The following is a 25,109-nucleotide window of genomic DNA, read 5'->3' on the forward strand; positions in this document are numbered from 1 at the left end:
GTGACACACTTTTTTGATGGTCTAGCTTATTCTAATTACCGTATTTTCCGGACTACAAGCTGCTACTTTCCCCATGCTTTGAACCATGTGGCTTTATAATGAGGTGCAGCTTTAACCAGAAAGGATGGATGCTGGAAAGTCTAATGAAGGGTTAAAGGAGTGCTACGGAAAGCGCCCAGGAGGATTTTGTTCACCTCAAAACGGCGCTGCTTGTTTTCCCAGCTTCACCCCGGTATGATGACAGCAACACGGAGAGCAACACTGACATCGCCACAGAAAAGGTATTTGACGAAGCCAGGGGCGTGTCCAGGGAGTGGCTTGGGGTAGCACATGCCACCCTTGGAATCTGATTGGCCACCCCAGGTGCCACCCCACTAAGTTCCAGTTTAAATTGACTTTACATTGTCGACAAAAGGCTTGGGTTGTAAACTCCAAAATAGTGTGTGGTTGCATGCACCTTTCACCTTGTTTTCTAGCCCAGGTATGTAGTATTAATATTATTTAATATTTTTTCATATTCACATACATAATATTTAGAGTCCCACTCAACTCCAGTTGGTGGCAGTAATGACACAAGAAGTGACTTGCTAACCACCACAAAAGTAGAAGATGAAGAGGGGAAAAAATGGTGATTGTGCAATGTGAAACTCAAAAATTCACTAGAAAGTAAATAAATAAATAAACAATTTGTGTAAATAAATAAATAAGCATAACCATTGGTGCCACCCATGAATAAACAAGTGGCCCACATGGGCCACCCCATTTTAAAAGTCCTGGACACGGCTCTGGACGAAGCTCTTTTGAGGCTGTTCTACTCCCGACACTGAAGAAGATGACTTCAGTGCGCAGGAGGATGATGCATAAACTAATCAATAACTTTTCTGTTTTTTTTTTAATACTGATCAGTTCAGTTACGTTCAGTTAAACTACGTTTTGAATTCAGTAAACATCTGCAGCTTTTAGCCCGGCACGGCTTACATTGAGGTGTGCTGCATAGTCCGGAAATTACGGTATGTATTTGAGTTCAAACAACTTATCAAGCTTGCCTTTTGCTCCCGCAAAAAATCTGGTTTAACCCTGTTTTGAACAGTGGCACTGTTGAGCGCTAAGCGGCTGCCTGCACTTGAGAGTGTGAGAAGGAGCAAGCAAGTTATCCAACCCACATTTGACGTTGAAGGATATATTTTTGTCTTTGATTCAGTCCTAAAACGGTAAGTGAAAACTTACACTTGTTGCATGTTAACTGGCAAGGGAATGAAGTAGCCTAACTATTGATATGTTAGCAAGGTAGTTCTAGCTATCGTTTCCCCGACACTTTCTTGGCTAATTCAGGGCTGTACAGACGAAAAAAATCAGTTTGTGCTAAAAAACTATATTAAATTTATATAAACTAATACGTAGCAGCCGTGCGGTCGTTTTGCGAGCAGTTTTCTTTTGTAGGGGATGCTAGAGACCACGACAGACGATGCTATGCTACGTGTCGATGCTACATTAATGCTGTAGTCTATTGAGAGAGAATATGTTAGACTAATGTTCATGCGCGGCTGTTCTCAGTCCACCAGTAGACAGTGTGCGTGGATCCGACGGAGTTCTGAAGCGGGATTATTCATGTCAAAATACCGTTAGTTTAGCGGTGCACTACAGCTGATGTTTAGTTATTATAAAGACGTTTTGTGTAGTTGCTGCATCTTTTTTGTCTTTTTTCTAACAGTGTTTTTCTTTTTTTTTCCCCTCAGATTGCTATTTGAAGTGTAGCTGAGCGGGACACCTGGAGCAGCATTTGGAAAGTGTGTTTTCAAGTTGTTTTTTTATTTATTGTATCGTTAGCTAACTGAAGATGGAGTGGAGGTGTAAATATTGCAGTTTTATTAGTGGGAAGAGGGCACAGCTTTTTAAACACTACCGGCTAAAACATGGAAGTCACACACGAACAGTACCAGTTCCTTGTTTGCACCAGGACTGTTTGTGCACATTTAAGTCCTTTAACAGCCTAAAAGCACACATATCTCGTGTTCATGGTAAAACTGATGAAGGAAAGCCAAGACAAAATGAAGCTGTAAAATTCTGCTGCCAGTTGTGTGAATTCAAAGAGCCTTTTTCCGAAGCAGAATTTTTCACCCATCTCAGAAGCAGCCACTTGAGAGTCAACCAAAAGGTTCAGTGTCCATATGCAGGCTGTAGATTTGAAAGCAGTGTATATTCAACTTTCAATGCACATAAAAGCAAAGCACATAGATATGACAACTGGAATATGTTCAAGAAAGAAATAGTTAATGTCATATGTGATGAAAACAAAGAAAGTGATGTTACAGATGAGCAAATGCCATTTGATGACACAGATGATATAGACAATATCAATGAGGAAACTTGTGAGATAGATCTTCATTGTTTGGAAAATCAGTTGGAGCATAACTTGGCAGCACTTTTTTTAAAGATGCAGACTATCCTCCACATCCCTGAGCGGTCTGTGCAGGAAGTTATCAAACAACTTTGTGAAATACAGGATTTGTCAGTGCCCCTTCTACATCACAAGGTGAAGATGATTCTTAAGGACTTTAATTCTGTGATAGATGAGTCCATAGTGAAACGGGTGTGCAATGCTTTCTCAGACACCAACATATTGACTAAATATTGTGGCAAACATGGTTCCTTAGAAACCACAAAAAAGAGAGCATCCTATGTATCTAAACAATTTCCATTGGTTTTGGCCGTGGGCAGGACACTGTCTCTATGGGGTAGTGGGTGGGTAACAGTACAGAAGCTGCAGAGGGGTGGGTTAAACTACGACTCTGCTTCCTGGTCTGGACCCTGGGTTGTCATGGAGGACTAATAAAACTGGCCATATTCCTAGAAAGAAGAGCTGCTCCATCCAAAGAGGGGTGGATGCCGTCTCTCCGCATCAGACCAGGTTTTCCCCAAAAAGTTTTCAAATTATCAATGTAGCCAGCGCTGGACTGACCATAGGGCATAGCGGGCAACTGCCCGCTGGGCCGACCCTTTCATCTTTTATGGGCCGGTGTCTGTTTTTTTTTTTTTTCTTTTTTTTTTTTCCTGGCCTCTAGTTGTTGCGGACAACTTGTCCGCGCCGCCCCACGCGACGCCTCGTAAAAGTTGGTGGATTGGCCAATTGGTAATAATACACTGGGCTGGACCAATAGCCAGAGGTCTGATGCACCCGCCAGTTGTTTGTGAATCTCAGTAAACAGACAGACGAGCTTTACAAAATGGAGAACAAAAAACGGAAAGGAGGAGCGGAGAAAATTCGACTAAAAAAAGAAACTGGCCCTTCAGGCTGATGCTGGCACATGTGTTAAAATCTCACAGTTGTTTGGTAGTGAAGGTTCAAGTAAAATCAATTTAGGAAGTGATGGAGCCTCAGCCCAGCGACAGGTTGGAGAAGAAAAGAGGGAGGAGGAGGAGAAACCCGAGCCGGTGTTGTGCCATAAATTGACTCGCTGCCAAAAAATGATTAGCCACCGCGGGATCGCGCACGGTTAGGTAATTGCATTTCTAGACAAAATTCCCCAGGATTTCGCCCTAAAACTCAGCATATCTAGCAATATGGACATTCTGAAAGCAAAGATAACCTCTTCCGGTACTTAAACAGATGTTTATCGCGGATATTAGTGTGGCAGTGTTTGTGGCACCCTGCGCGGGAGCACGAGGACGTGCTTGTGGAAAGAGGGAGGAAGATGTGGCAGTGTGGTGAGCATCCACAATGTCCCGATTGACGATGCGCCCTGGCTACTAGGCTAAGGAGATGCCCCTTTGGCTGACTGGTTAGAGCGTATGACTCTCACTCGGGAGTCTGGGGATCGAATCCTGCCCGGCACTCGTTTCTGCACCTTGCCACATTAGTTTTTCCAGTTCGGAAGTTGTTTTAAGTGTTGCTATTTGTCTTAAACTTTCACAATGAGGATATATTAATCCTTTTTGCAATATTTGCGATTGAAAGATGGTTTGTGCCACAAACTTTGTGATAAGAACTGGCTTTCTTTATGTTACAGCCTTGATACTAAAAAAATAAATAAATAATGTAAAATGGCACCCTGTATTGAATGTAAACGTTGTATAAATGGAAATAAACAATTCTCCAGCGATTTAATTTTTTTCCCCTTCCTTTCTTTAGTCCACTTGACATGGAGCCACAGTTAACTAGTTTGGGGCACATTTTTACTTGAAAAAAAGTATTTAAAATGATCAAGCTTTGGCTTTAATGACACTGTGTAGGTTACTATTCATTACGTTGCTCTATTTAAAAGTAACAAGATAAAAGCACTTCAGCACATAAAATTAAGATTGTCACTTGCCAAATAGACTACACCCTCCCGTTTACCTATAAGAAATGCCTCAAAATATCTTTAAATTCTTTATTGATGATTTAATTGTAGACAACTAAAATGGCATTTTACTTGCCAAAAAGTGATCGAATTGCTAAGATTTTCATGGAGACTAAAATTGACCAAATAAGGGTTTTATGTTTTATCTGTTGATGTTACTGTACTCATACTGCCTACTGTATCATCATAAACACCCCAAAAATGGCACAGAAAAAAAGAAAAAAAAAAAAGAAAATAATTTCCTTTGCCAAAAATTGATTACAGTGTCCTGGTCACCTGTAAAGGGTTACATTTACCTAAATATTACTTTATTTATTATCTCTTGATGTTATTAGTGCCATCACAGGATGCTGGGTGTCTTTCACATTCATAAACACTTCAAAAATGGCAACAAATGATCATTTCCCTTGCCAAAAATTGATTACAGTGTCCTGGTCACGTGTAAAGGGTTAAATTGACCTAAATATTACCTTATTTATTATCTCTTGATGTTATTAGTGCCATCACAGGATGCTGGGTGTCTTTCACATTCATAAACACCTCAAAAATGGCAACAAATGATCATTTCCCTTGCCAAAAATTGATTACAGTGTCCTGGTCACCTGTAAAGGGTTAAATTGACCTAAATATTACCTTATTTATTATCTCTTGATGTTATTAGTGCCATCACAGGATGCTGGGTGTCTTTCACATTCATAAACACCTCAAAAATGGCAACAAATGATCATTTCCCTTGCCAAAAATTGATCACAGAGTCCTGGTCACGTGTAAAGGGTTAAATTGACCTAAATATTACCTTATTTATTATCTCTTGATGTTATTAGTGCCATCACAGGATGCTGGGTGTCTTCCACATTCATAAACACCTCAAAAATGGCAACAAATGATAATTTCCCTTGCCAAAAATTGATCACAGAGTCCTGGTCACCCATAAAGGCTTAAATTGGCATAAACATTACTTCATTTATTATGATGCTGGGTGTGTTCCACAATCATATTCGAATAAACGTGAAAATATTCTGTCCGAATATCTGTTTCTTGTTATAAATATAACAGCAAGAAGGATTTACAGTTAAAATAGGAGAAACACGTGACTCCCCAGGAAGGGTCGTAACACCACTTGCCTCATGCACATAAGTGAACAAAACAAAGCAGCATGGAGACACTCCGTCTCCAACCACCTCTCAGGCAGCAGCCTGCACTCCCAAGTTCTACACGTCACCAGAACATAAACAACCGCAACACAATAAAAGCAGTGTTATACAAAATGGAAGGCCTGTAGTGTTTATTCTCTTACAGTAACGACTTATCAATTTTTTGGAGGAATTTATTTGAGAATTTTTTGGTTTTTAGTAATTGTGCAATAGAAAAGTAATCGCTAGATTAATCATCTAAATAGTCATTAGAATAGTCGACTATTCGATAAAATAATCGTCAGAATAATCATTTTAAAAATAATCAGTTACCCCCAACCCTACTTTTTAGAATACCAGGATAGGAAGGATGGTGTAGGTTTACGTTTATTAGATTGATACATAAATACTACCAATAAGAAAGTGTACGTTGGTGTGTGTCAGAAACAGCGTAAGGCTTAATGTCTTTTCCAAAAAAAAAACAGGTGATGGGCCGGTCTCCAGTCAAAATGCCCGGGCTGAATTTTTGTCCCAGTCCAGCCCTGAATGTAGCCCATGTTGTTTTCAGGACACCACCTAGACAACCAGCGGTTGAAGGACAGCATGCGGCTAAACATGTCGTCACTGGTCCGATCAGGCAGGGGGCCAGAGAAAATTACGGAGTCCGACATTGTTTTGGCAAACTTACACACCGAAGCAACATTATTTTAGTGACCTCCGATTGGCGCAACCGGGTGTCGTTACCGCCAGTGTGAATAACAATCTTACTGTATTTACGCTTATCCTTAGCCAGCAGTTTCAGATAAGATTTAATGTCGCCCGCTCTGGCCCCAGGTAAACATTTAACTATGGTTGCTGGAGTCTCTAATGCCACGTTTCTGACCATGGAGCTGCCAATGATCAGAGTGGGCTTGTCAGTGGGTGCGTCACTGAGCGGGGAAAATCTATTAGAAACATGGACGGGTTGGTGGTGGCCCACGGGCTGGGTTCTATGCTTCCTGCGTACCGTCACCCAGCCAGCCTGAGGTCCCGGCTGCTCGGGTTCTGCTGGAGGATCGCTGCGGGGTGGTTCTGAGCTAGTTAGCCCCACACTAGTTAAGTAGCTACGGATGTTTACGGGTTTTTCAACAGCGCGGAGCCGGGACTCCAATTCCGACACCCTCGCCTCCAAAGCTACAAAAATGCTACATTTATTACACGTACCATTATCACTAAAGGAGGCAGAGGAGTAACTAAACATCTGACACAGAGAGCAAGAGATAGGAGACGGAGAAGAGGAGACGGAGAAGCAGAGACAGAAGTAGCCATAGCCATGCTGAGGCTAAGCTAACTGGACGAGCAAACTGTTCAGTACCAAATAAACTGCGTGCAAACAAGACTGAAGTGATTCTGTTTACTCCACCAAAGACCCTAGGAGGTGCCCAAGGGCTTGATTTTTCCACACTGGCACCACATCAGAAGGCGGTGGTCACTAACCTAGGGGTAAAGTTGGATGCAGAGCTCAGATTTGATGCTCAAGTGAACGGAATCGTGAGATCTTGCTTCTTTCATCTATGCCTTATAGCGAAAATTAAGCAATTTCTGTCACTTAGTCATTCATGCCTTTGTTACCTGCAGGCTGGATTATTGCAACTCGCTATATGCGGGGCTTAGGCAAGCTCCAATAGCACGCCTCCAGGCGGTTCAGAACTCGGCTGCTAGGTTGTTAACATCTACCAGGAGGTCTGAACATATTACACCAGTCCTACGTGCCTTGCATTGGCTCCCTGTTTCCTATTGCATCAGGTTTAAGGTAATCCTGTGTGTGTTTAAGGCGTTAAACTCAGGGGCACATAAATACCTTTCTGACATAATCCACCGACATGTCCCGGTGTGTTCCCTTAGGTCAGCTGACCAGAGACTATTAACTGTGCCCAGGTACAGCTTGAAGTCTCGTGGGAGCTGTGCCTTCTCAGTGCTCGAACCAAGTCTTTGGAATGAGCTGCCAGCCGACGTAAAGCAGGCCAAACCACTGGAGACCTTTAAAAGCCAACTAAAAACACATCTGTTCTCGTTGGCGTTTGGACATTGAAGTTAGGATCGCGTGTTCAGCATCACTTTGAATGTGTCTGGATCTGATTCTAGAAACAGGACTGATTTGGATTGCGAACTTGTACTCGGGATTTCTTATTGTATTTTAAATGGTTATATGTCTGTTTTATTGTTGTGCTTGTTACTGGTGTACAACGCTTTGTTTGTCCATTTTTGGCATGTGAAAGCGCTTTATAAATAAAGTCGATTTGATTTGATTTGATTTGATTTGATTTGATTAAACCAGGGAGTAGGGTTCACTGCAGGAACTGATCTGGTTCTGACAGGACAGATGTTGACCAGAATGGAGAGGCAATGCTCGTTAAACTGAGAAGTTAAGGAATCTGGGTCGTTATCAGAAGAACAGGGTGGATCAAAAGCAGCAGAAAAATAACTAGCTGTGCTCTCTTTAAGAAAACGAGAACCAACCATACGGCGAGCAGGAGGTGGGGACACAGAAACTGACAAGTTAAAGAAAATGGTGATCTGAAATATAAACGTCCTCAGGACAAACACTAGCTTACACTGCAGTAAAAAATTCTGACATTCAGAGGACTCACCCTCGAAGGTAACAGGAGTTGGAGAGGCGGCAACCCGGAAGTGTTGGGCAGCTGGAGGTTCCAGTTGTTCGGCTCCAGGTGGAACTGCGGGTTCCAGGGCAGAATGTTCCGGATATGGTGGAAGTCGGCTGTGCAGACTCTGGAGTAGGGAATCCATTTAAAGAAGGCGCTGGTTGAGCACAAGTCAGGAACAAAGACTATAGTTAACTCTAGTTGGCGAGCGCTGCCCAAAGTGAGTAATCATCCGGCGAAGTGAAGTGATCTCTCAGCTCCTTATAAACGCTGGCCCGGTTGATTAGCAATAGCCTGCAGCTGGCCGCTCTCCGGAACCTCCCACCTGCAGAGACTTGAGGCAGAATGAACAGAATGGTGCTGACTCACCCCAGATCCTGACAACAGGTTCAGGTTCCTAAACCAGATGTGACTAATAAGTAAAAATCTCAGGTCGGACGACTCGAGGGTCTGAGCTGAAATGTCTTTTTTTATTTAACCTTTAAAGTGGAATGCAAAACCCTTCAGTGCAGCACATGGGAAAAAAATAAACAACTAAAATAACAGAAAAATCTACAAAAATGAAATATTTGATATTGAATTTCTAGTTTTGATATATTTAATGTAATTGCGCCAATAAAAATGTTTTAAAAAACATCCCCATTATGTGTGTGTGTGTGTGTGTGTGTGTGTGTGTGTGTGTTTGTGTGTGTGTGTGGTGGTGGTGGGGGGAATCATACACTCGACTGAACTGACAACTTGGCTAATTTATTATCCCATTGTGCTGAATGCATGAGATGTTTCAACCCTCATGGAAGAGGACGGAACATCTAAAGGATTGTTTTTTATTCTTTTTGCTCGCCTGTTAGCCTGTTGACTACATCTTGGTGTGCAGCATCCTGTAGCCAGGTTTGTGTTGCATTCTGGGATGCATACGGGTAAACAAACATCAGTAGTTAGATGAAAATGAAGTGAGGGCTGACGTGGACAATCAACAAAATAATGTGTTTTACTAATATAACCCTTTTTACACTAGCAAGTAGGCTAATTAATCAGTAATTAAATTAAAGGGACTTTTCCGAGTAATGCTGCAATACACAATTTTTTTCCTAAACATATATATATGTTCCTAAAAAAATATTTCTTACTCTTCTTGTAAGTCATTGTGAGACAATATTATATTAACATGTTTGTAGTATGAGGACTGCTTGCATGCACGCAAGCAGCTGGCAACACAAATAAAAACAACATGGGTGGTGCTAAGTGGGAGCAATCCAAGGTAGTTATACAGCAACGGCTTAGCAACTCCAACTCTTCACTTTTCACTGTAACATCAAGTCGTTGCTAATTGGAAAAAGCAGCCTGAGATATATTTATTGCTAACTGTTTGCTTCTAATTCAACGTTAGCTTCTAGCCTGCTTGACTTGATGTAAAACAAAAAGTTACCGTGGCTTCTTAGGGGCACAAGAAATAACTTCTGGGTCACCCCTGTTTACTGGATTTGGTTCTTTTAACACCTCTGAGCTTTTTGCCTTTGGTGTTGAATTACAAAGGCCCATATTGCAACGTTAGCTTTGCCAGAGACACGGCAGCCTCACAAATGAACTGACTGTAAACAATGACCTCTTTTGTTTTTTGAAAACCTCCTAGCCAGTTGACAATGACATCAGATTCAGTTTACCTGTCCTTTCAACATGACTGAGAAGAAATTAGACTGTTGTCTAATAATTTCCTTGTTTAATTCTTCCATATTGCTCCTTTAACTAAACTTAAAATTTTACTAAAAATTAACTGATTTTGACAAGAGGAATTAAAAGTCTTCTACTGTTAGTAAATTACACTATAGTGCCAAAAGTGACCAAACCAGTGCATTCCAGTAAAAACATGGATGGTTCAGTATGATATGAAGGACCTGAACAAAGTCTTGACCTCCACCTTTGGGATGAGTTGGAGCGGAAACTCATTTACACATCTTCAAATCTTCTGGAAAGACTTTGTAGGAAGTGTATGATTGTGTTGATTGGATTTATGGTTTCTGAACCGTTTTTCCAGGAATGCATCTCTATCAGACACGGACTCCATATAATGATGCCAGTCAGTGCCTGGATTTCCCCTAACTTGGTTTCCCTTTTGTTCCTACTTATTTCATCATGCACTTTGGTTGTCTCATCGCAGAATGTCATTCATCTCCTAAAGTGTCTGACACTTCAGTAGATGACGGTCGGTGGAATAGCCTTCCTGTAAACACTCCTGTAGGTCTGACATCTAAAACTATTGCGACTCTCTGGGGAACACACAAGGTGCTGTACACCTGTGAGGTAATCCCTCTTTTTTTTTTTTTTTGGTCCAGCTCATTTAACTCAGTTTTACATAAAGGATAATATCTGCTGAAAGATGAGTTTTGAGGGATGGAGTGAGACCACCATCGTTTTTTATGATAACAGCTGCAGAAGTGAGACGTTCGTTGGACAATTATGGATCAGATTGCATCGTACTCTGAGTTTAACCCCGGTTAACGGCTCCACCATGTTCATTTCAGTCCAGGTTTTGGGTTACACCAACTGCAGATACGTGGTGGTGTTCTTGACTTAGAAATTACACAGGAGAGTCGGCAGAATGCAGATCTGGTTTGTCGGGAATCTTTATGGTGAAGCTAAAAACACATTAGAAACTTACTGTAAAAAGTCAGTTCCAATGGACTGAACATGTTTAGTAAAATTACACTTTTGTCCAAAGGCTATGAGTAAAACCATCGGCATTAATATATGGGCAATGGGTTTCCATAGACTCCAATAACAAGTTTGTGCTAAAATGGGAGGTGGCCACCACCGCCATTTTGACCTTGTCACAGGTTCCGTCAAGCCCAGACAATTCCATAAAAGGGAAGAGAGGAGGAGCTGAGGGTGGGGCTGTAAGGCTGGGATCAACTGACGACACCCGGTTGAACTAGCTACAAGCTAACCTGAAGCTAACCCAAAGCTAATGCGGAGGTGGGAGCTAAGCTAATGGAGGTAGCAACCTAGCTACAACCGGAGTTAACTGTGCACAACACCAGAGCTTCTGAGTCAGAGATACGCCGGGCTGACTGCTGGGTAAAACCGGGTGGAACACAGAGGTCTCCGAGACCTCCACAAGCCGGCAGCCGCACAGCACACAGAAGCCGCGATCAGACAGATACGTCGAGCTGCTGGGAGAACCAGCCGTTAGCCCGCCGCAGCAAACATAAGCCGCGATCAGACAGAGATGCGTCGAGAAGTGGCGTATTTTGGCGGTTCTGGCTTGCCAGAAGAACCAGCCGTCAGCCCGCCGCATCACACAGAAGCCGCAATCAGACAGCGATGCGCCGAGCTGCTGGGAGAAACAGCCGGCATTCCGGGTGGAAAACATCGGTCTCCCGAGAGCTCCACAAGCCGATAGTCGGAACCCAGCTCCACCAACATGTTATATTTCAACCCATTTTCTAAAGTGCAGCATTATGTTAAATGCACTGGGTTTTACCCTATTACATTTAAATTTCATGGTTAAACAGTACATGTTAAAATCTAAGCTCAGCTCGGCAGTGACCTAAAATACATAAATATAATTTTACTTACCGAAAAAAATGAAGTGGAGACTCCTTGGACGCTCTATTAGTGCAATTAATGCCACAGCAAGTCATTTTGTCCAACAATTGCACAAAAAATATCCAAACAATACACAAACACAGAGACTCAAAATCCTGGAACAGTTTCCAAGCCAGACTGAGGCTCTACTGAGACCTTTCCACGGAGCTAGCTCTGTGGTCACGTGGGTCTGATGCTCATTAATTATACAGAATTTTAGGCTTTTAACACACTTAAACAGAAGAGTGAGGAAAAAATTCACCCCCCTCAGAGTTGTCATGAGTGTAAACTAGATCATTTAAACCAAAAACATGTTTTGGTACCAGGTTGTAAACATATTTATTTCTGCTGTGAAATTGGTATTTTTAACATGGGAGTCAATGAGGATTTGCTCGCTTCTGACACCAGCCCCCAGTGGATGAGGGTGGAACTGCAATTTTTGGTATTTCCGGGTTGGGACCACTTTTAAAGCCGCATTGTGGGGGCCTGAGTAAAACTCATCAACTAAACCACGGCTTGTCGAGCTGAGAAGCACATGCCTTCCAGCCATTTTAGCCCAAATGGCTGTTTATACTTCAGAGTTTATAAAAGTGGTGTTGAGCAACAGCCAAACTATACCGTTTAATTAGAAATCCATTTCCTGATATTGTGATAAAACTCTTTAAACAATCAGCCTGAGTGTCTCCGGGAGCTCATTTTTTACTTGGCAAAGACACTTAAAGGCCAAAATAATCTAAATATCCTCTGACATGGACTTTCGTTAGCAGTGGATCTTGTTTATCCATAAATGTAACAATTAGTTTTGCAAATGGAGTTAAATAGGAAATTCTTTTTCTATGTATACCTCAGATGTTTTGTCTTCTGTTGAATCGTTGCTGCTGTATGTTGCATTTTCAATCATGTTTTATTGTAATTCAGTGTTTGATGCTTAAAAAAACACCATGATTGTGTGCAAATGAGTGGGCGGAGCTTTTGGCGCCACATCCTGAGTCCTCAGACTCTGGTTCCAAACAACCAACACAGCCATGCCTACGAATTAGAAACCAGTGCTTGAAGTGCAAAAAACAAGTGCCGGTGCTCGCATGGGTTGCAAGCGCGGTGCACCCCACGGCAGTGATGCACCTTTTGTATAATTTATATTTTATTTTTTAGTACAAGTTTTAAAATACACACAGTTCACCATACAGAGCGCAATAATAAGTGAAAGACATACATAAACAATAATGAAAAATGTGCATTGAGTGGTACAAGCCAAAAAGGCTTCAGAAAACACCACTCCCCCTTAAAAACAGGCAAACAAATCAAAATTTGTACTAATTTATAATTACATCATTTTATAGGCTGACATTTAATTAATTGTAACACCTTTTGCACAAAATGCGACCCTTCATGGAGCGCGAGTCCGGCGTATCAGGCTGGGGAGGACTGTGGATGGCTGGTGTTTGAAGACAAATAGATGTTTTTATTTTTTTTTTTTTTTTTTTTTTCAGAAATCTCAGACATTTTTACTAATAAATGACCGGAAAAACTACCAGTATGCACCGTACCCGAGGAAAAAAAAGTCTCTGTGTGCGGATGGGTCAAAATTAGAAGTGGCGGTTCTGTATAATGTGCCGGCCCACTTATAGCACAGTAAAAAACCCTCAACAGAAATAAGCTTAAAAAGGCTTGATCTTTTTAATACAGCTAATTTGTAATGAAAAACTTCAGAGAAAAGAGCTACTGCTGTTATAGTAAATTTGTTCAGGTGACCAGATGAGTAAGGTAGAGTTGTGCAATGTTAGTTGTTGTTTACCTTTATTATGTTTTATCCAAAGTGACTTGATAAATGGCCTACTTAGGATTCTACAACCCCCCAAGGTGCTTCACAACACAATCAGTCATTCACCCACTCGCACGCTGGGGATGATGAGCTGCCCTGGGGCATAGCTCTGGTGCTACTGGTCCCTCCGAACATCACCAGCAGGCAAGGCAGGTTAAGTGTCTTGCCCAAGGACACTACAGCAGCATTCCCTGGCAGGAGCAGTGATCAAACCTACAGCCTTTCGATTGCTAAACAACCCACTCTACCTCCTGAGCTACAATGAACCTGGCATAAAAGTTGTAGGATTCCTTAAAACACCTCACGTGTACAAGAGAACATGCCAGCTTCGTGCAGAAATGCCTTCCTGCTGTGAGGCAACTGTGCTGCCAAACAATCTTTGTTTTTAAGACCTAAATCTGACTAAAGTTCAAGCTTTAGACTCGAGAACTCACCGCTGGAGCAAAGGAAAATAGATCAGTTAATTATTACTCATGATAATATTTCATAAGTGATGATGATGATGAACCTATGATGGTTAAACTTGGTTGTGGGTTTTTTATGTACATTTTGCACAGATTTGCTTCTTTTGAACATCAAAGTAAAGATAAAATGGAAAGATGTAAAAAATAAGATCTAGAGAAAGTGTAGCTCTGAATCAGAGGTATCAGTTTCATCCTGGTCCTGACAGAGTCTCCTCTCCTGGCTGAATAGATCCATTGTCTGAACAAGACCTGGTACAGGCCATTTCATTACAGAATGAGCCTGGGCAAAGGCAGAGGATGGTGGCTGGTTTCTCCCTCCTGCCTCCTGTCAATGAGCTCCATTCTCTCCACTTCTGGGCTACCTGCATAAGTCTGCAGCCAGCCATACGGGCCACACACTGTCAGAAACAAACACAAACCGTCCATCATGGCAACAGACACAGAGACTTATTCAGGTAAAAGAAACTGGTAATCGGATAGCCTCTGATGTAATATCGCTCCTGAAGATGGTAAAAGGTCAACGCTTCATCTTCATCCATCAAAGCCTTTAAATGGATACATCTCGCAACCTGAACTGGGAAAAAGGCATGTCCTTTGCAGCCTGTTATCAAATTTTTAAAAGATCTTTTAAATTTTAGGTGAGATCCTGTCTAAACTTTTGTAGCTTGTAACGAGTGTATTTTATTTCCATTTCTAGCAGAATTTCTAAAACTATAAATTTTCAGCCCTGAAAGCCCTAACAGCAACTCTGATCCTCTCGTCCTAAACTTTACCTGAACCAGACATCGGTAAATCTTTGTCTTCCAGCTTCCTTTGTTTTGGCTGAACATTCTGTCAGCAGGTAGGTGGGAGAAAAGCTGAACTGGGAAGAGGGTGAACACTCAGGACTGTGTCAACGTTAGATCACAGATGATCAACACAGACAAAAAGAACTGAAACAGTCATGTACTGTAGCACTGGGCAGGTGTGCACATCTGTGTTCTTGCCTAAAGAAAAAGCTTCTACAGTGTGTACTTAGAAAGAGAACATGTGGAGTTCCTCAAGGTTCTGTGTTCAGTCCTCAATCTTTTATTTTACAGATTGATTTGTAACAGGATCAGGTACTTATCCGACGTGTGCTCCTACTAATAAAAGTGCTCCAGTACCACAGAACATATACTACTTCACAGAGTGTGATGCTCACATCTCAACCAGTTATGGGGTAAATATGCCATAACTGTATCCAAACTGACTAAAATCTCACTATGACTTCAAGATGTTTTTACAATTTTGGTCAATATTAGGGATTTTATATTAAGACTGAATTAAACTGGCATTCTTCTACCACCGGTGCTTTAGATGAGGCAGCAGATATCATTCAAGACTTGGAAGCCATAGTGGAATGTGTGGCCTTGCATCCCCAATCATCATGAGTCAATATTGTGCTTCTGATGCTCAAATAAGATTCTACATGAAATTACCATCAGTGTGTGTTTTTAAGATCTTCTTTTGATTGCTATACTGGAGCAAAGCAAGGGAGATTGGACCCATGGCTGCATGCCATTAATAAATTAATTCCTTATCTACTCTATATGAAGAGCTGCTTGTATGAAGGAGCTCCTAACTGATGTGTTGCCACAGTTAGCAGAGTGACCATTACTGGGCAAATTACCACTTCTTGATTGTGGGGACTGTTCCACTTTGGGTTTTTGGGAAAACATAAGGCCAGCCATGACAGAAAAGTTCAATATGCACTTTCCTGAAGTGTTTGTGTGATTCTGAGATTTCTGTGACTGCACCCTTCTCACTCACCTTTCAATCTGAATCATTTTCTCAAAAAAAGGAACAACACTGAAGGCATTAATGGAGTATCCCTTTCCCTAGTGGGGGTTGTCTTTTTCTAAGCCATATAACCTAATGTTTCTTGCATAAATGTTTATTTTTTTCCCCAGTGTACTCTAATTGAGGTTATTTTTGACAATTTAAAATCCTACAATTTTTATTTCTCATTCAACATTTTCATACATATTTTTGAAATGCAGAGGAGTTCTGTGCCATTCCAGTGTAATGTAATTGTAAGTATGCATCCATATACGGTATGTATTGTAGTGAAAGAGGTCTAATTTCAGTTTCATTTTGAGTATAAACTCGTTATCTTACCAAAGTCTTTGAACATATAACATATTGTGATGGACAGAAGACGGAAGCTGCCGGGCTCTGAGGGTGTGGTGATTGGACACCAGCTGGTCCTCGTTATCCATAACGAGGCCAGGGAGGATAAAAAGGTGACAGGTCTGCTGAGAGGTGTGCGTGGTCGACCTGTCATTGTGGCATCGGACTTTGGGGGGTGGGGTCGTTCGCAGTCGGGTAGGGCTGCTGGCGACGAAGACAGTTAAACAGGCATGCGGCGTTCCAGTGCTAGGAGGGAAGGCTTGTCGCCTTCTTTAGGCAGCGAGGGCTGGGCATAGTGGATGCCGAGACCACACCGATATCTGCCGCTACGGACTCAGGCAGTTGGACTTACGCTGTGGAATTACCCGCCGTCCTCGCAAGCTGCACCCCGGGGCGTTGGACGGCGTTGGAAGCTCAGACCCCGGGGAGGGGGGGTCACCACATCTGAGACATCTAAGTACCGCTGCTTGTGTGACTCATGCTGGACTGTTGGTTTTAGGAGAGAAGGCTTGGGCCATGGTGTTTTATTATTGTGTCTCATTGTTTGTGCTATAAAGCATGTCTTTTATAAGTCGTTGCCTACTGGTGGTGTTTTCAGGTTCTGTCTGGAGGGCAAGATATTCTGCCCGTGCTGCCCACTGCTACTTTCATTACAATATAACATTTGAAAGAGCATCAGTGCTTAAGTCACACCACTCAAAGCCAGTGACTGCCAACTGTCCCTGGACCTGCCAGTAGTATCAATGAAACTGCCTCAGGATGAGATTGCCATTTTCATTCTTGAGGTGTGCCACCGGAGAAGCAGGAGGTTTTGTGGTACTTTTCATTTCTATGAGTACAAATGGTTGTGACTCTGTAGGGTCATTGAACCCACTGCCAGGACTGGCCCCTTTGGCTTGCTAGGACTTCCGACTCAATGTGCAAGTCTCACACCATGTTTCCTTGGTTGAGCCTCTTATCATTTGGGCAGCAAGGGCGTTTGCTGCAGTCTCTGGATCCAAACTCTCCCACCAGGCTGCACAAGCCTCTCAACAGTGACTGGCACTTCATCGTGGGTGATGATGCATCAATGCAAGACAATTTGACTCGTCCCTGCTTCCCATCTCAACTTCACGGGCCGGTTGAAGAGACACTTGCTACGGCTGTAAGTGCAATTGCTGGTGCAAGGGAACAAGATCCAAGTTACACACCACACGGTCATTCCAAGGAAGTAACAACATTAAAATTGGCATATATTACTACCTGCATATGCCTGACCAAGGACCACTTTTGCTAACTGTTTTGCCTTTACTGTTCTGGGCAAATTCCCTAAAATTAGGGATAAAATATGAACTCCCCCGCTAAAATTGTTGCAAGGGTGACACTACCTTCATAGTTTCTGACAAAATGATCAAGACCAGTATGTGGGAAACAGGAAATGAGGTAATTTATTTATTGTGTTGAGTTCTCAGTCTATGCCACTGTTGCAGATTGAACGTGCAAGCCAGAGATGGAGGGACCATCTTTAGGCTGAACTGTGAGTAGTGCTGTTTCATGTAGTAGGGCCACAACATGATTGCAAAAACCTCTTCCTGACACATGACTACAGGTAACTGCTGTTAAACATCAACGTCAACAGCTAACAATATCTGTGCATAAATGAATGGCAACAGATAGCTAATAATACAACTGGCATTGGAATAGAAAATTCCAGCTCAAGCTGTAGCCGGGGCACCAGCACCCGAGCCACACTTTGAATGTTACCTCAGACATTTTTGTGATAAAGGCCTGCTATGTGTGGAGTGTTGATGAAGGGTGTACTCTTTTGAAGAAATATGATTAAATGAATAAATAACGTAACTTATACAAAGTTATAAAATGAAATTAAAGAAATACGTAAAGAGAACTAGGTCAGGTTAGGTTGTGCAAGACTTAAGCTATGCTAGAATGCACTTGTCACGCTTATCACTATTTAATGGAGTCACAGTATAATCCAGCATAGAGAGTTGCAACAGAAACAAGTAGAAATTCTGCAACAGGAGCACGCTAGGCAGCCAAAAGTACAGAGAAACTGCTCTACTGAACATACCCTGCAGGGCACATCTCATAGTCTGATAGTGTCATTTTGACATTTAGCTGAATGTGCAAACTGGTTGTAAACCCTTCTTTCCACCGGAGCTGTCAGCAGCACATTACTGCAGTAGCACGTCTTGCTCGCGTAAGCTGCTGCTTGGCCCTTCTCACGAGACGCGAAGCAGCAGAGGAGCAACCGTCACCGACAGAGCACGAAGTCACACGAGTGACTTCATCAGTAAACACAACAACAAGCAGGAGAAAACTACAACATGGCTCCAAAAGGTTTGTTTTTCATGTTCTGTCCGTTTTATAATCGCCAATATGGACCTGAAAAACAAAGGAGACCGCTAGCTAGGTGATAACTTCTCACGGGGCCGCACAGTTAGTAACTTTTTTTTAAAGTAAAGCAACCGCAAGGCAGTACGTTCTTTATTCTGAAAATCTCGGGAGCTTCACTCCGTTTCCGTATCCGATTTCCTGTATTTCCTTCCCCAAAAATGTCGAACTTGACCCGTTTCAGAGGCGTCGCGCATAGAAAATAGAACCAGAGCGTAAGGGCCGCGACATGCTGCTCCTGAGACTCGGCCGACTCGCGCTGCTGACGGCTCCGGTGGAAAAGATTCTGTTGACCACAGCGGTTCCTATCAGCAGCTATGATGTGCTGCTGACGCCTCCGGTGGAAAGAAGGGGTTAGTCTCCCTGATCGTGTACTTGATATTGATTGGGAGCTGCTGCATTGTTTGTTGAGTCACACCTGCAGATCTGACTGCTTCTGTTTGAACAGTGTGTACTTGGAATGATGTTTTTTTTATTTTTTATATTTTTTTCCAAATCAGATTTGCAACATCCAGGCCATTGACTTGCAAAAAGTAATCCCTGCTGCATCTGTGCTTGAAAGTTCAATAAATATTGACCATTCACATAAATCGTTGGTACTTCGCACATAAACTCCCCAATCTGGTAACAATGACTGTATTAACAGTTTAGGTTGAATGGAAAAGATAAAATAATGTGACTTTACAGTAAAGATACTGGCTGATAGATCTTTTATTTTGAATATGACCTGTGACCTTTGACCTCCTTCCAGGTTCATGAAGACTTTTCAAATTCAAATAAAAATGACCTGCAATTTTAATTGTTTCATCATCGCCATCATTTCATATTTTGTATAATTCACATATTGTCATGACTCCCAATGTTTCACCCTCCTCTGCCTCCTCATCAAGCCTTCAGCCTTCATGCAGCACACCTGGTCCCCTCATCAAGCTCCAGCCAAGCCCTGTTTCCTCAGCAACCTCAGCCTACACCTTATCAGCTTCATTCATCTCACCTGTTCCTGTAATCAGCTCATCCCACACACCTGCTCCCTCTGCTATTTAACTCCCAGCCTGCTCTCCAACCGTTGCCAGATTATTGAATGCTCCTTGCTAGTAAATCTTCCAGCCTTTTACCCTGCCTGATCTCAGCCTCCGGACCTCGTTTTCACTCCTGACCCCTGTCTTGAATTCTGCCTGCCACCATGACCCTCGCCTGTCTGCTACCTCGTCTCCAGCCTGTTCCCTGTACCTGTTTGTCCGATCTGGTTTTTGACTTGCGCCTCTCCGACTCTGTCTCCAGCCTCGCCCTCCTCTGGTAACTCCACATCTAATAAAGACTTTTTATTTAACTTTTTACTGTGTTTGGCGTCATCACGGGTCTTCCGAGTTCTGCTGGTGACATATATATAAGATTACGTCATGTTGCGAGGAGGTTGGACCTAATGTGCAGGAACCCAGAACGACACAGAGTGAGATGTTGTCAAAAAATGACTTGTCCTTTACTTAACCCTTCCACTGTCTTTATGGGTGACCCTGCAAGGAAAGTTGACCTTTGAGCAGAATTGATGGTTTATCCCTTGAGGTCCACATGGCATGGGTGAGGTGGTGCTCACGCCTCACCCATGCCACATGGACCCAAGGGATAAACCATCAATCCTGCTCAATGGTCAACTTTCCCCGCGGGGTCACACCCATTGGGACAGTGGAAGGGTTAAGGAGAGTGGCAGTAAAATCCAGAAGGGGCGCAAGAAACAAACTCATAAAGTCCAGGAGCACAGGAAGCTGCAACAAACACTGACAAACGACAGGGTCACACAGAGGGGAACAATCGAGGAAAACAGAGCAGGTATAACCAATAACCAGAGCGGGGAGGAAACTAGACCCACAAACCTGTAAAACAATACTGAACTAACCTAAACACCATCGAACTAAAGACACCGGCAAGCTAAAGATAAGTAAACTAATGACCTAAAGACTTACAGAACTAAATACATGGAAAGGCAGGGGAGACTGATTATGGGGGAGGAACACTACTGCACATACTAAAGGGAGATACCAACTTAGATAAACTAAACATACAGAAAACCTAAAGATAAGTGAACTAATAAGCCTGAAACACTCGGGCTTTAACGTAAGACACTAAAGAGACCAGAACCAAATGAAGGAGAGCTAATCCTGGGGAAATGAACAAAAATGGAGATGGGTAAACTAAATGTGAAGTGATTGGGGGAACATGGTGGAGACCTGGAAGGGGCTGGGGACCACAGGGACACATAACATGGCAGATTTGTTTAGAACTTTTACACAGAAACACACTTCTATACAGCCAAAGTTCATCCTGCTTCTTAGGAAATGTGAAACGACCGGGTTGGAGGTTAATGATACCCTGAGTGGTTTCTAGGCTGTTGTTGGAGACGAGGAGCTCCGGTCGGAACGTCACTGATGCATTTGTGGTATTTGCATCAACCACCAAATCCCATTGCATTATCTTTGAATGCAAACAACATTAGTCCTTCTGTTTACCCCCTCTTACCTCTACTGATCAGCTGTTTCTTCTGAGGCCCCTCCGACCTCCCCATGAACTTCTGTGGTTGCTCGGAGTGGCGCTCGGGTTATTGGAAGCATCTCTCTAATGGTCCAATTAGCTGCAATGTAAAGATTATAGGTTGGGCTGTGTAAGGTTATCTGTCTTCAGCCTCCGGTCATAATTGATGAGAGCAGCCTGAGATGATAGGTTTGCTGTTCAACACCGCAGAAAATAAAATAAAAGATTCGATTGGAGGTCGAGTGAGGAGCGCTTCCCAAACCACGGAGAAACCCAAGAAGAAAGGTCTAAGAAAGAAAAACAGTTACACTGATGCAGAGATGTGTCAAATTAGTCACAAGTTAGAGGAAAATGGAGATGGATTACAAAAGATCTGCACGTCCGCACCAAGTGGAGGAAGATGTAGATTTTGGACTTTTGAAGCAGGAAGTGTGGGGAAAATACTGATGTGTTTCAGAGCGTCCATATGAAGAGCATGGCCAACATGGCCCTGAGGTTTAAAACGAACAGCAGCTGCTGATCCTTCTGTACCCCTAAAGACACAGTGGGGCTACTTTCTATTTCTTACTGTGGATTAACAAGAATTAGCTACCTCATACAGTCATTCCTGCAACGCTCCAAAACCTACAAATAATGCTAAAATTACAGGATATATTTAACGCACCTATTTATGGAGCAAGATAAAATATCAGGAAATATTCATCTGAAGCATAAATTGAACTCTAAGTCGGTGATTTGGATGTCGGATTAGTGGACGGAGAGATGCAGGATGACGTTGTTTATCCCCAGGTCAGGTTCCTTTCATCCCCTCTGACTCACATCAGTTTTCAGAAAAATCATTTTGGGAACCAAAAGCAAACATCACAACCCATTCTGCTGAGGACGGTTTGGATGTGGATGGGAAATGGTCTTCTCAGAGTTCTACAACCCCCCAAGGCGCTTCACAGCACAATCAGTCATCCACCCATTCACACACTGGTGATGATGAGCTACAGCCACAGCTACCCTGGGGCGCGCTGGGTTAAGTGTCTTGCCCAAGGACACTACAGCAGCATTGTCTGGTGGGAGCCGAGATGAAACCTACAACCTTCTGATTGCTGGACAGCCCGCTCTATCTCCTGAGCTTCTGCTGCCCCTGGATTAACCAGTAAACTCAGAGCTTCACCTTTCATCTCACCTCCTCTTTGCAGAGCAGAGAGATGTTGAGCTACAGAAGAAACCATGATGCGTTGGTCTTTCGCTCCAACCAAGATGCTGAGATAGTTCAACTCCTCTCTGGTTGAGTTGAAGACCTGCTCTGTTTGTGGGCAGCATTCCATTATTTTTTCATTTTCTGAGCCAATTTACTTCATATATTTTTGTTCTAACATCCTTAAACGTCAATTTAACAACTAATAAATAAATAGGTCCAGGAAAGGTTTATAACACTGTAAATGTTAGGTAGATCTTTTATATGTGCACTGAGTGACCCAACTAAGAGATTACTTGGGATTCCCAAATTGTGTCGTGTTACATTTTGGATGCCTCTGCATCACTTTGTCATAAATAAAACTCATTGCTCAAATAATCACGTGTCTTTAACATATTTAACAGCCTGAGATGAGGAAAAGGAGCAAATTAATGGCTCTCTGAAAACTCGAGATGTAATTCCCCGCAGAGAGTTGTTGGAGTTTTAGGACTGAAGGGGAGCTTTCAGAGCCACTCCAGGAAATTCTGCATGCACAGTTTGTCTTTGTAACAGGAGAGCTGGCACAGCTTAAGGATGTCATGACCGGACCAACTTAGCACGCAGCAGAAGTACTTATTACGCATTGTATACTCATTCCTGACACAGGGGAGCCTGGCGTGGCTCACATCCCAGTGATCAGACTCAAGCTTTTTCTCACCGCAGTAGGTTGTAAGGGTCCTCGTGAATTTCCACAAACCTCGGCATGAACTCCACCACTTAGCCATGAGAGACCCCTCGATCTGGGAGAGGCTGGAGTCTGATAAACAGTGGAAGAAAGAGAGACAGGAAAATGGAAAACAGGGCTGGCACTTCCAGCAGGTTTATTTCAGGCCATGACAGTGAGCCCTTGAAAATGGGAAGGCGTCTAAAGCCGTGTCCACAGATGGGCGGAGGGTACACAAAGCGGGTCGTGACAAGCAGACATGGCATTTCAAAGCCCCCTTGCTTCTTCTCCCGAGTCTGCGAGATAAAGGAAGGAAAAATCGGATTATTTTACTACCCGGATCTCTGAACTCAGCAGGACAGAGTGAGGACAGTGCCTGGGAACAATTTATCCAGCTATTATCTCCATCCATTAAAGATGAGAACTGCAGGCCACGCTCCGAGTCTGATGTTCTATCGTCAAGATTAAACAGGGAGTTCTGGAATGTTTTAAATCTCAGATTATCAGCTGTTTCTCGCTCTTTCGGCTTCCTTTGCTGAAACGTGTCTAAAAACTCTGACTGGGATTCATCCAGACTTCCCCTGCTTCTGCAGGACTCTGATGCTGCATGAAGACTGTGTAAAGTACAGTTTTATTCCATAAAAAAAAAAAAACAGACATTGGAGACATTTTTGTATCTTTGAAAGTCAGTTGGCATTGGCAGCCATCTTGAATCAGTTTCCATTGAGTTTCATACAAATCAGTCCTGTTCTATTTGGTGAGATGGGTTATTAACAGATATACGGCGGCATTTTTCTTTTATTGAGCTAACTTCTTGACCAGTTTCATTTAAAGTAACAATGTGTATTTTTTTAGCATTAATCTCTGGAAATGTTCATCGAAATGAATGTTGCTGAAAACCATTGGCAGCTTTGTAATATATAACCATAAAGATCGGGTCTACAATACTTGTGCATGGGTCTATGGCTGTGTCTCAATTCAGGGTCTGCATCCTACGTCGGCCGGATTCGTCGGCCGGTTACGTCACAGCGCCGCGACTAGGCCTGTCCCAATTCGAAGACTCCTTCAAATGCGGTCGACGAATCCGGCCTTCTTTTTGCCTGAATGAAGGATGGGTCCGGTGTATCCTTCAATAGGTAGCATTTCCCAAGATGCCTTGCGGGCCGGCCGGCAGAAAAACTTAAAAACAATGGCGGACAGTGAAGCGGGAGCCGTCGGAGAGGATTGTGCATATAAATGTCAGTATAAACTTGAAAACTGTTAGGTTAAGGGCTTTTTGTGATACATGAACGTTATTTTAGTTAAAAATGTTACAGTAAAAGTGCTTGTAATGCGGTCTCGGCTCGTATGTTCGGCCGCTCGGTGTCGTACTTCTCACGCTACGTTTTCCCCCTGATTTTAATAGAAGTTTGTATTTTAGGAACAAAAGAGAAAACCAGGGAAGTTATTAAGCTTAGGGCGGAGATGGACCACATGATCACCGGAGCAAAGTATTCGGCGGCTGTGGCATGGAGGTACAATAACACCTCATATTTTTAAAACTCGTTTGAGTTTATTTTTTTCTGCGAAAACATGACAGGAATAACCCGTTGTCCTCTTTTCTCTTCCTGTTTCTTTTCTTACATGTTTGTTAAGACTTTTCTGGAGAAAATGGGCATCCAGGGGAAGGTGACAGCGATGACCAGCTTCTGGAGCTGATCAGGGAGGACATGAGGCTGCAGAGGGAGGCAGAGCAGCAGAGGGCACAGGAGAGAAGGGAGAACTTTGACAGCTTTTTACTTTGCTAGAAAAAATGGTTAATGAAGATTAAACATGTACATATAAAAGAAATATGTAAATAAAATCAGTTCTGCATTAAACTCTTGAATTTTATTTTGGTTTACAAATGAGAATTGTTTACTAGAGGGTATCCCGCTGGGTCTTAAAGTCTTAAAAGGTGATGAATCGGTTTTGGTCAAATTAAGACCCTTAGAAAATAGTAAAAACTATTATCACATCTTTGCTCAGGCTCAGCTAGTCGAAAGTATTTTCTCCGAATTAGCTCTCCAACAGTCAAGGAAATGATTAAAGATCTAAATAAAACTTCGAGCTCCATCGTTTAAAGTTCCTTTTCCCTTCTGCTCAGCGGTTCCACGGTTGCTAGGCGACGAAACGTTCGCCGAGGGA

General features: G+C 42.7%; 1 long non-coding RNA gene across 1 annotated transcript; it reads left to right on the forward strand.

The window, feature by feature from the left end:
- The first annotated feature begins 23,160 nt into the window (after nt 1-23,160).
- LOC139062611 (uncharacterized) lies at nt 23,161-24,850 on the forward strand. Its single transcript, XR_011516166.1, has 3 exons — nt 23,161-23,561; nt 24,364-24,457; nt 24,579-24,850. It is a non-coding gene; the product is annotated as an uncharacterized lncRNA (long non-coding RNA).
- Nucleotides 24,851-25,109: the final 259 nt, after the last annotated feature.

Source organism: Nothobranchius furzeri, chromosome 14, assembly GCF_043380555.1.
Source record: "Nothobranchius furzeri strain GRZ-AD chromosome 14, NfurGRZ-RIMD1, whole genome shotgun sequence".
Classification (NCBI taxonomy): Eukaryota; Metazoa; Chordata; class Actinopteri; order Cyprinodontiformes; family Nothobranchiidae; genus Nothobranchius; species Nothobranchius furzeri.